Source organism: Cryptomeria japonica, chromosome 9 (assembly GCF_030272615.1).
Source record: "Cryptomeria japonica chromosome 9, Sugi_1.0, whole genome shotgun sequence".
In the NCBI taxonomy this organism is placed as follows: domain Eukaryota; kingdom Viridiplantae; phylum Streptophyta; class Pinopsida; order Cupressales; family Cupressaceae; genus Cryptomeria; species Cryptomeria japonica.
This window is the reverse complement of record NC_081413.1, coordinates 193,779,334-193,792,001: the sequence shown is the minus strand read 5'-3', so window position 1 is coordinate 193,792,001 and position 12,668 is coordinate 193,779,334. Positions and strand designations below refer to the sequence as shown.

At 37.6% G+C, this 12,668-nt stretch overlaps 1 long non-coding RNA gene across 1 annotated transcript in view; it reads right to left on the bottom strand.

Moving 5' to 3' along the window:
• Nucleotides 1–1,372: 1,372 nt before the first annotated feature.
• The window catches only part of LOC131052378 (uncharacterized), a 70,224-nt gene continuing 58,928 nt past the window's right edge, over nucleotides 1,373–12,668 (bottom strand). Inside the window, exon 5 of the long non-coding RNA XR_009358836.1 lies at nucleotides 1,373–1,692. This is a non-coding gene — a long non-coding RNA (uncharacterized LOC131052378). The remainder of the gene's footprint in view (nucleotides 1,693–12,668) is intronic.

Sequence of the window (12,668 nt, the reverse complement as noted above, 5' to 3'; positions counted from 1 at the left end):
AAAAATTTGAACCATAAACCATAAATCCAAACCCTAAACCCTGCCTCAAGCCCCAAACCCTACCCTTAAACACCCTAAATCCAAACCCTAACCCTAACCCTAAAAATGATCCCTAAACCCTAAACAAGAATCCTAAACCTTAAACCCATACCCACCCTAAAACCTAAACCATAATAAACCCGAACGCTTAACCCTAACCCTAAACTCGAACCCTAAACCCTAAACTCGAACAACACTAAGCCCCAAACCAACTATAATCCTAACCCTAAACCCAAACCCTAAATCATAGACCTTAAAACCTACCTGAAGCCCAAAACCCTAACCCTAACCCTTACACACCCTAAATCCAAACCCTAACCCTAAACGCGAATCCTATACCCTAAACCGAAACCCACCCTAAAACCTAAACCTTAATAACCCTAAACTCACACCCCCTTACCCTCAACCCTAAATCCAAACCTTAAACCGAAACCCTAAAGTCAAACCCCTATAATCTAAATCTTAAATTCGAACCCTAAAACCTAAAACCCTAAATCTTTGAACCCTAAACCCTAAAATTTGAATCCCTAAACCTTAAAACATTAAACACTAAACAATAATCCTAACACCCTTAACCACAATGCTAACCCTAAAACTTGATTATAATCATAACCCTAACCCTAAACCCTAAATCCTAACCCTAGACAATAATAATGCTTAGAATTATGTTTTGCTTGGGGTTAATATTAGTATACTTATTTTGAAAAAACATATCATACATGTTTCAAGTTTAAAAAATATTATTTACTTTACCTTTGCAATCTCGAATTTTTTTTTACTTAGAGAATATTATTAAAAATGAAAATATTTGCACATAAGCTTCTCTTAGCTTCGAGAATATTTATTCAAACATTCTCTACAAGCAAGGCTAACCACGTGAAGGTAGAAGCTTGTTTGGCCTCCCCTAATTGACCTAAAACAACCAAGAAACAACACAACACAAACCAAACCAAACCAAACAACACAAACCACACAAGACAACACAACACAACATGTTTTATTTTTATTTATATTGGTTATATTACGTTGTCATATTTAATGATTTGTTACTCATGGAATATGAAATATATTTTATTATAATTATGGTGAAATTCTTATATTAATTCATGATGCTCTTTTAATGATACTTTGCAAGGGTAATTAATGTTTAGTTTCCAATCATTTACAATAATGTTAATTATCTGATTGCCATTTTAAATGATTCATCAAACATTTGACGGGGTAAATGATAGATTTATTTTTTAAATTGAAATTTACCTTCAATGCGCTGAAATCAAAAGTAATAAATGCTTAAATAAAAATTAAACTAATAAAAAAAATGCAAAGAAAATGAGACACAAACCTTAAAGAATGGCTTTGGCCTATTGACCATTCTTTAAGGTGTCAGAAAACACGACCTCGAGGAATAACCATGGCCAGTGATTATTCCCTTCAGTCCAATCCAATAATTTTTTTATTGAACATTATTTTTGTTCATTTTACAATGCTATCAAGTCAAAATGCTTGACCAAAACATAACTAAAGAAATAATGCAAGCCTAATTCCATCTCTTGCTGCTTTTAATACACCGTGATGAAAAACAACTAATTCAAAAAGTTGCTCACGATCCTTCTTATCATACTGCAGTTTTTTGGCTGCAACATGTCTGCCATCCTGTCATACCAATTCAAACATAAATTAGTCAACATAATGTAGCAAGTAAAAATGATAATGGAAGTAATCTCCAGTCCAAAAAATGAAATTTAGGATGCCGATAGATTCATACATTTTACAACTACCACAAACAAACCAAAAAAATATTGTTACCTATTTTTTGCCCCCGGGTTAAAAATAGGTTTTGAAAGGAAAAAATAAACTTTTAGAGTTAGCATCAAAATCTTTTCAAATATTTGTATGGAGTTTTCAGGGATATGAGTATATGTCTATGTGAACTTGCATGAATCATCAACGCACAAAACAGAGAAAGCCTTGTCAGAAGGCAGTGAACGCATGCATCAGAGATAACAACAACAAGAAGGTGCAGTATCATGAACTATTATTACAGTCATAAGATATCACAACCTCAAAAGCATGAAATGACTTTTTTTAGTTCCAGATAGTGAAAGCAATGAGTATGCAAGGAAGATAGATATAGCAGGCTTTCTAAAGTTGACAAGACACCCCTGCAAATACAGTGACTGCATAGCAGTGATTTGTGTTCACAGTACAAAAGGGTAGAGATGAATTTTGCAGCATTCAGTGACAAATTGATCTTAGCACATAAGGAACAGTGGATGAAAAATACAAAGGAGATATCCATTCCCAAGGCACAAAAAAGCATCAATGGTAACAATACAAGGACTGTAGCAGTGCCAAAAACATAAAAATATTGCAGACCTGGTTCATAAAGAACACATCAAACGTCAGTCAAAATCAGTCACAGTCAATCACACAACCCTTCTCTCAGCGAAGAATGCATTAAGAACATGTTTAGGCTAGTCTATTGAGATCATGGATAGCAGCCTTAGGGTACAAGACAAAGTTTTAATAGCAAAAGAATCAATTTGGCAGTCCTTTTGATGAGGATTACGTGCATGACAGTCAGGAGCTTTCAAAGACTTATAGGTCTAAGGACACTATCACCATAAATTTTTGGTTCAGTATCAAAGCCTTCAGTGTAGTCCCAACAATCAAAGAATAATGAAGAGAAGTATTAATGGCAGTGAGTTCATCAACTGTTAAGGCAATGAACAGAGGATTGGAATAGTAAACTACAGTAAGATGGCATTAGCCCTCAACAAGCCTAATACCAGTCATGAATGATAGACTCGGAGCATAAAAGTTTAAAAGGTAGCAGCACAAAGGAAGGAAAGATACAGATCTAAGTGTCAAGGGCCAATCAAAAAATGAAAACCCAGTCATATAGCAACCTCATGACAATGACTGATAAAAAGCATCAAATAGTGTTAGTACAAAGAAAGGGAACAGCATAGTGTTTGTTGCAGCCCTCACATAAGCTCATTACAGTTTAAGAAGACATTCCATAGTTCTTCATATCATTGTCATAAACCCTATCCAAGGATAGTGACAAATAGTAAAGAGCATTACCAATCCCTAAGCAAGTATGATAGCCATTGACACAGTCAAAGAGCAGTAACAAATACTAATTGTAGACAATGTGTTGACAAACATTGGAATGCTTTTGTGAGACCAAATAGCAACCAAATACAGTTCTGACAGCTCAGGGAAATTAACAAATAAAGATGCACAGTCAAATAAGAATCCTTTCCTAAGGAGCAGACCTAGATAAGCCAGACAAGAAGCAGAAAAAACAGTTAGGAGCAGTCCTTATTGGCCAATGTGCTGTAAGAAGAGCCAAAGGTTCATGGGAAAAAAAGGTCATTGCTAAAAAGAGCAAAGTCTACTAGAGATCAGAGAGGACTATGATCACTGTGATCACTGTCAGAGGTCTGTTCCAAGGCAAAAGAGCATCAGCAAAGCATAGTCCATTAGCAGCAGCATTCAAGCATAAATTAGTCAACATAATGTAGCAAGTAAAAATGATAATTCAAGTAATCTCCAATTCAGAAAATGAAATTTAGGATGCTGAATGATTCATACATTTTACAACTACAACAAACAAACCAAAAAAACATCACAAAGATTTCAGAACATTGTTTGAATTTGAAAACAGTTATAAAAATTTTGCAAGGTGAAATTTTTTCTTCAAAGTTGCAGACAATAATAGATGATGCTGGGGATAGTGAAAGAGGTGGTGGAGGTAATGGAGGAGACTCTGGCTCTCTTGAAGATCCATTCTCGGATAGACTCAAATCTAAAGAGACCACTTTTGGAGAATGTCTCAATGTAAAACATCACTTAAAGGCTTTAAGTCTGAAGTTTGTTCATGATAGAAGCACTTTCAAGAATCTGCTCTTGACTTGGCTTTACCATTGCAATGGAAGCTGTAGCAGGACCCTTTTAGTCAGTTAATTAAGTTTGGCTTGAATAAAAGGTCTGCTCATAACTTTAGTTAGTGTTGTCAAGGTATATGTCATGCTCATAGGTTACCTATCAGCCCTATAATGACAATGAAAAGTAACCGGTTCTAGTTAAGAAGAATCAAGAAACTAATATGTATATACTAAGTTACCGGTTCCGGTTCGGATTCGGGTTCGGATTCGGGTACGGGTTCGCGGATTCGGCCAAAAAAAAAAAAATTTGGGTACGGGTACGGGTTCGTCCGTACATATATATATATATTTTTTAATTTTTTTTAATATATATATATATATGTTCAAACTTCAAACATCAAAATTATATATGTTCACAGTTCAAACATACAAATATGAAACATCAAACATACAATGTAACTTTCCCATACAATGATACATAGATGATAACAGATAAATCATAAATCAATAAATCATAAATCCATAATTGCCAATGCCAATAAATATTCTGAATTAATGGCTTGGGTTGGATGCTTCAGATGAAGATGAATATGGAATTTAAATCCCATAGATGGCTTGTAATTTGAATGTTTAACTTTATACTTTATTGTGTCATGACATTTTCACATTTTGAAACTTGAAACTTGAATATTATCTTTTTTGCAAATTATGAATATGATTAAAAATATTGTTTTTTTATTGTTTTTAAATGCTTGCTAACCCGTGGGCCCCGTTTTTGGGAACCCATGGGCTTGGGTTCACCCGGGTCCTCCTGGGTTCGCCCTGGGTCCCACCTGGGTCCTGCCCAGGCGGCTGGGTTCCCTATGGGTCCTGCATGGCAGGACCCACAGGGAACCCAGCCGCCTACAGGGAACCCAGCCGCCTGGGCAGGACCCGGGTGGGACCCAGAGCGGGCACGGACCAGGACCAGGACCCAGCCAAAATAGGGGAGAACCGGTATCTGAGTGTATATAGCATCTTGCAATTTAGTGACTAAGAAAAATGAAGAAACTAAGTTGTTCTATTGTATTAGAATACTCACTTGGCATCGCCAGATTTGTAAGTGAAGTGATTCAGGCATCTATGAACAGACGATATCTACTAGGTTAAGGTCGACAATACAAATTCAAAATCTAAGATCTATCTGGCAAAATGACATTTTGCACTGCAAATTAACACTAATCTATAGAAAAAATATTGCTTCTATAAAACCAATCTATAGACATGATATTGACATGCAAACAAAACCCTATTTTTTAAAAGATCACTTTTAAGATCAACTGTAAACTCTTTTTTTGTAACCACCATAGTTTGTTAAAACCTGTGTGTTTCATAACAAATACAAAACATGAACATGATCCAAGGTAGCATGAGCCAAGGTTAATCACACAAACGGTTGTGAAAAAAAAATTTCCAAATAAAATAATAGTAGCCACCTAATAAATTTTCAAAACATTCCAAACATCTCAATACTAAATGATATGATCTAAATAATATACATCAACATAAAAGATGGTAGTGAAATTAGTCGGATCATTCTACATTTTTGCCAATCTGGTCAATTTTCAAAGCTGGTTAGCTTATTTGTTGATGAATTACAAATTTATTAGCAGTAGGCCTATTGGGTGTAAATTGATTGAACAAGTTGTCTGGTAACTCTTTTGTGCACACATGAATACCTAACCAAAAACTTGCTACCACTGTAACTGAGCTTCTTGCTGCCTCTGAATTCGGTAACGTTTTTGCAAGATTTCAAGCCTATTCTTTTATCATCTAAAGGTGACTAGAGCCAGTGGAATTAGAGATAGAACAGTTAGAAGTGTTTATGAGCTTAGGTTTTGGTATTTTCATGCTAAAATTTGAACAAGTAGATTCATTTTGCAAAATGCAACTGTTACCTATTTTTCAAGTATCTAGGAGAAAAATAGCCTACACAGGTTTGGAGCTCATAATGAAGTTTTAAAAGGTTTTAAACTTTTTAAGGATGGCAAAAATTTACCTCCAAAGCCTTAGATCATTGAAGACAAGCTAATGGTCACATTTAAATAAAGGAGTAGATAATGTTTTGGATTTATTTATATCATATTTGAGAAGGTTCACAAAAAGCACTCTCCACATTGAAATAAAGATCAAAGAAATTAACTTCATATTAGATGAAATTGGAATTTCAAGATAAAAGTTGTCCATGTAGCATGAAGTTGAAAAAATTCAGTCTTAAGCTTTGGAGGGAAACAAAGCTTTTAAAAGAAATAAAGCTTTACACGCTGCATGAGTTAAGTTAGGGTTTTCCTTAACATGAGCTTGAAATATTATACATGAAAACTGGATTTCTGAAGTTTCTCTTGCTGAGACAGACCCATAATGGTCACCATAATGATCAGATCTCCAGCAATAACTTAAAGAGAGAAACCCATGTTTCAACCTGATGTATACTCTCAGTTATGAAGACTTCACTCAAATGCATCAGTAATTTGAGGTGTTTATGAACAGTTTATTCTTAGAGGTTGGATGTGATGGAGTCAGGTTCATGCAGGGCAAGTGGGATATATCTTCTTGAATCGACATCAAGTCCATGCAAAACCATGTAGAGATCATGCACGCAAACAGCTCATAAAAGGTCAGTTCCACCTTTCTAGAATCCTCTCTTTGCTATTCGTAAATGGGAGCTTCATTTTTTCATGCCTACGAGAAGATTTCTATTATTTCATATGCTAAAAATAAGGTTGCTTCGACAAGTTAGAAGTTAATGAAGAGTGTTGAGACATGGACCAGCTAGGACTCGAACCTAGGACCTTCCATACGCTGCTGGAGTGCTCTACCACTGAGCTACTGGCCCCTCTTGGACCAGTCCATCGTCGGTCCGGGTGTGGCTTATTTCCAACACCAACACCCCCCCTTAAGCCACACCTGTCGTGTGCTTGGGGCTCCTAGCCTGGACCTGGCTTTGATACCATGTTGAGACTGGACCAGCTAGGACTCGAACCTAGGACCTTCCATACGCTGCTGGAGTGCTCTACCACTGAGCTACTGGCCCCTCTTGGACCAGTCCATCGTCGGTCCGGGTGTGGCTTATTTCCAACACCAACAAAGAGTGCATACAATATAAGGAAATACAGTCCTTAATGGTGAGACATCCAGCACATCTTTAGCAAGGAATTGACAAAGCAAGATAAAGGAAGATTTCATCGTTTCAAAGTTAGACATATACACTATGAAAGCTTATATGGGTAGCATGATGTATAGAGTACCATGAAAGACAATACCCTGTTGCATATAAAGGACAGTCAGCGAAAGGCTAAATAGCAGTCAAAGTCAAAGGATGCATGCATAAAGACAGCAAAGATAGATATCCCTGTCCACAAAAGCCAAGAGAGAGCCTTTGACAGCCTAGAAGATCAGCACCTTAAACTAAAGACGGAAAGACTGTCAAAATATAATGACTGTCCTAATATCAAATCAATGATGAATCTCATAAATATATGCCATGGCAACCAAATCAGTTGAAAGGGCAAATACAGTGGTAAAGGTATGAAGGGCGCACAGTGATCTCTGCATAATAACAGACTTAGCCCTAAGTCTGAGACAAATCATTGTGCAAGGTTTAAGCAAAGGAGAAATGGGTGTAGAAACACAAGAATAAGCATGGTAGTCATAAGCCCATGAACAGAACAGTCACAGCCATGGAGAGCATGAGAATCACACTTAAATTCATCAAACAAAAGCTAGGCCCTTTCAAGGATATAATCACAGTGTGATAATGTCAAATCTTCACCAAAGAAACTCAAGACCTGGTGGGTTCTCCAAAGGCCTTAATAAGAATACAGGTCTAAGAATGATCAGAAAACACAATGATATGACAGAAGCAGCCATGAGGATCACTGTAACAGTACATAGAAGACCATTCATGCATCAAAGTGAACATGTTGACAGACAAAATAATGTTAAGGCCTACAACAAAGAGCTTTTTCATGAACATTCATGCATGGATTAATGATGTTGTCAAAGCAACAATATGACAGAGATTATGCACCCTAAGAGGCCTAGTTGTTCTATTGAAGGCCATTAATGATGTTATATCATGTTGTATAAGAAGCATAAATACTCAACGAATATAAAGTATGGGCAAGTCTGAAAATAACTTTGATTTAGCAGTCATGAGGTGTAAAAGTTGTAGGCACAGTGATCTCATCACTGTCAAAACAGGGATAGCAGGCCAATACAAGATCAAGCGAAGGGTTTTAAATTCAAGGCATTCATTACTTCATAGTAAGAACAGAGCAAATTCAAAGAAAGCCAGAGTTTATATAACCGCAGGCAAGGGCATGAACTGTTTCCATGTCACAGTTCTAGAAAGGATTCAAACCTGGAGATAAAAGTTGGGTAAAGAAAACCAAATGCAATTACAGTGATCAGTATAGATAGATAGCAGTCCTAGGGCCTGACAAGCAGTAAGGAGCAACCTCAAGCATCCAAGAAATAGAGTTACAATGTGTAGCAATAATGAATGGTGAGCAGCCCATTTAGAATAGCAAGTCTTCTTAGAGTACAGTCATTTATCAGTCAAAGGCATAACGGGGTTAAGGCAGTAAGAGTTTCTGGGAAATATGAGGTGCAAGGCTAGGTTGCAGAATCTAAAAAATGCAACATTACAATCATACCCAAGAGTGTAGGGTTATATAACAGAGCAAATTCAAAGAAAGCCAGAGTATATATAACAGCAGCCAAGGGCATGAACTGTTTCCATGTCACAGTTCTAGAAAGGATTCAAACCTGGAGATAAAAGTTGGGTAAAGAAAACCAAATGCAATTACAGTGATCAGTACAGATAGATAGCAGTCCTAGGGCCTGACAAGCAGTAAGGAGCAACCTCAAGCATCCCAGAAATAGAGTTACAAAGTGTATCAATAATGAATGGTGAGCAGCCCATTTAGAATAGCAAGTCTTCTTAGAGTACAGTCATTTAGCGGTCAAAGGCATAATGGGGTTAAGGCAGTAAGAGTTTCTGGAAAATATAAGGTGCAAGGCTAGGTTGCAGCATCTAAAAAATGCAACATTACAATCATACCCAAGAGTGTAGGGTTATAAAGACAAGATAATGACAAATCATAGTCAGTATTGGATTCAAAAGAAGCCACAAACATGAGATGAACAAATGGACATCAGAGGTCTTTATGAAGGTCTCGCAAGCAGAGCCTCATGGCCAAGGGCTCATGAAGAGATAGTTCCCAACATGCATCCACATCAAGGACACAGTCACAAAGATAGTCAAAGACATGAGAAGATTATAGCCATAAAGGGATCATCCACAATGACACAGCCTATTCAACAAAGACTGGCAAATAAAATGGACTGTCATCATTAAACTACAAAGGCAAGATTAAAAGCACCTAGCATAGAGACTATGAAGACTGTCATCAACAAAAGAGTAGTAATGGCAATGCCAGCATTAGAGCTAAGAGGGCATGTGAACAGTCAAAGAAGAAAGGTTGGTGTTTCCCAAATACTTTAGGACAGTCCTAGTAAGTATAACAGTCACAGACACATAAGATCAATGGATAGTTACAGTGAAAAGAGTTCTCAATGGTCTACAATGGCAGTTCCTACAATGATGACTGTCCAATAACAATGAAAATAACTATCATAACATGTATAAAGCAGTTTTATATTGTGAGCAGATCTCCCAAAGATAGACCAATCATGAGACAGTAGTCATGAAACAGTCTTAATACAAGGTTAGTTTGTATCAACCAAGGAGCTTACTAGGAGAGAAGTGTTGTGACATATTCACACATCGCCGCATTGCAAATGGGGACCCCTACTTTTTGCTTTCTAGGGTTAGTCTTCCTGGTTAAGTTTTTTTAGGTTCTTGGCTATTAGTCTTTGCATTGGAGAGTCGCCCAAGGGCTCATTAGGATAGAATGGTTTGCTTAGGCTCAAATGGGTCAGTAGGTGGTCCAAGTCAGGGTCTCTGTTGAAAGCTTCCTCTTAGTTAGGCCTGGGTCTTGCTTTTAGGGTTAAGTCCTGATTGAATTTGGGAAAATCTGTATCATGCTAGGAATCTCGCCTTTGAGACCTATGTCATTAAGTTAAGAAAGTGAATGGAGGTATGTGAGCAGGTGTTCTCAAGGATTCTTCCCTTTGAGGGTTTTCAGATTGGTCCGGTTGATGAATGGTGAAGTTCTAAGCATTGATTGATGTGAAACTGACCTGTTTATCCTTGGAAAATGCCTAATGATCAAGTCAAGACTTGAAAATTTGGAGAAAGGTCAAGAATTTGAGCATTTTTGAAAAATTCACTCCTGACCCTTCCAAAGAGTCCAGAGCGAATTTCCTTAGGCTCTTCTCTTGCTCCCAGTTTAGACCTCAAAGCTTGCTCCTACGCCTTGACTAAGTGAGGAATGGCCCGTCTATGCCTTGTGAGCAAGTTGGAACAAGATGGGATGAGGAAATTGAGCCTAAAACATCAATTTCACTCCTTACTCTTCCAAAGGGTCCAGAGCGAAATCATTAGAAAGGCATAATTTGTCATCAAAAACATTGAGTTGACATCACCTTGAAGGCAATTGGAGTTGATTAAGATGAAGGAAGGACCCAAAGGCCAAGTCTAAGAACAAAGTTGAAGGAAATGAGGAAAATTTGTGCAAAAAGAGAAATTTCGCTCCTAACCTTTCCAAAGGGTCCAAAGCGAAATTCCTAGAGAGGTCCTGTACCTTCTAGAGGTACACAAGCGAACTTGTCAATAGTTGCCTTTTGATCCCAAGTTTGAGCAAAGTAAGCCCTTAGGATGCCTTCCTAGCATGGACTAAGATCAAAACATAAGTGAAATGAAGGATAAATTGAGTGGAAACATCAAATTCGCTCCTGACCCTTCCAAAGGGTCCAGAGCGAATTCCCTTATATCTCCCTTCTTGGTCTTAATTTGCCTCTTAAACCTTGTCCTTATGACGTTATGAAGAGAGAATTCATGTGTGCAACAATTTGAAGTGATGAAAAGTAAGGAATTTGAGCATAATTGCAAATTTCGCTCCTAACCCTTCCTCCAAAGGGTCCAGAGCGAAATTCCCCAAAAGACCTATTTCTTCACTAAGGACATCAGATAGTAGACATACATGGCAAGGAAAGGATTCAAAAAGACAAGTCTAAAACAAGATGAGTGACAAAGGGACATGAATTGAGCCAAAAAGAGCAAACTCGCTCCTGACCCTTCCAAAGGGTCCAGAGCGAATTTCTTCATGAAGCATTATCCCTTGCTCCAACCTTGAATTAATCCATTCCTAAGCATTCTTGAAGGCAAAGCACTTATTGTTGATGAGGAAAGGTTGAAAATGAAGTCAATAATGAAAAATTTGAGCCTAAAACATCAATTTCGCTCCTAACCCTTCCAAAGGGTCCAGAGCGAAATCCTTAGGATAGCTTATTTCCTCACCAGAAGCACTGAGTAAACACCACTTTGAGAGCAAGTTGGATTGAGTATGATAAGGTAAGGGTGGAAAGATCAAATCCAAGGCAAATTGAATGTTATTTGACCTTACAATGCAAATTTTGCAGGTCAACAAAATTAAGATGGAGGAAGATCAGGCCAAGACAAAGGGCGACCTATTCCAGTTTCATCATCATCAAGAACACCTCAAATGCATGGAGGAGGACTGAAGGTGCTTCTGAGATGAAAGACTTCAAGTGTTCAAAAAGTTGCAGGCAATGGAGCAAAGGCCTCATTCTTCCACATGGAGAAACCATAAGATGTCAAGTAGAAAGATCTTATAAACATTTCAAGGCGATATGAGCTACCAAAGGAGGAGTGACTTGACCAGGAAGGAGGCTTCATCAAACACAGGAGATACCTCACTCATCGAGTACATCAAGGACAGAGGAGGATCAAACAAGGTCAATGCAAGGGTACATTGAAGAAGCAGATAGTTTCAAAAGAGTTAATTAAAGTTAGCTTCGCAGCATCACCAAACTGAGTATCAAAAGAGATACGAGCAAGTACCAGACAAGGTGGCATCCCAGTCACCGTTCCTCCAATCAGAAGGATCCACGTCAGCGTGTCCAGTTTCGATGAATCCCACCTGTGTACGGAGACACAAACTACGATGTACCTACCCCTATTTCCCATTGGCTCTAAAATTTTGAATGTAATTTTCTCATTGGCTATAGGAGTTTGTTGTAACAAATCCTAATTAGGGTTTTCCATCTTGTAATCCTAGCCATTGATTGTGAATCAATCAAAACAATTGAATTGTAAAGAGCTCCCTATATAAAGCTTTGGCTCTTCATTTGTAAGGGTTAATAGTTAGAGATTAGTCAATAGTTAATAGCTAAGAATTAGTCGCTAGAATAGTGAATAGAATAGCAATTAGAATAGAGTAGGAGGAGAAGGAAAGAAATTGTTGCCTTGATTGTAAATGAACTCTATTTTCATTGAAGTTATAGTGAAATGTGTCGTTTCTTTGCAATATGCATGGTCTCTTGTTGAATCTTCATTCTTAGATGGTAAATAATTAGATTGAATGAAAGAAGTTACTGAATACACTCAGGTGGAATCCGCCTAGTCCAAACCACTAGGCCTCTTGTTGATTGTAAGTGCGCCTTGCGTGGTCCACTGGCATAGAATGATCTTAGTCTCAAGTCGTTACGCGTCTATTGTTCATACATTAACTTGAATGATGATCAGTGTTTGACAGTAATGATTTGAAC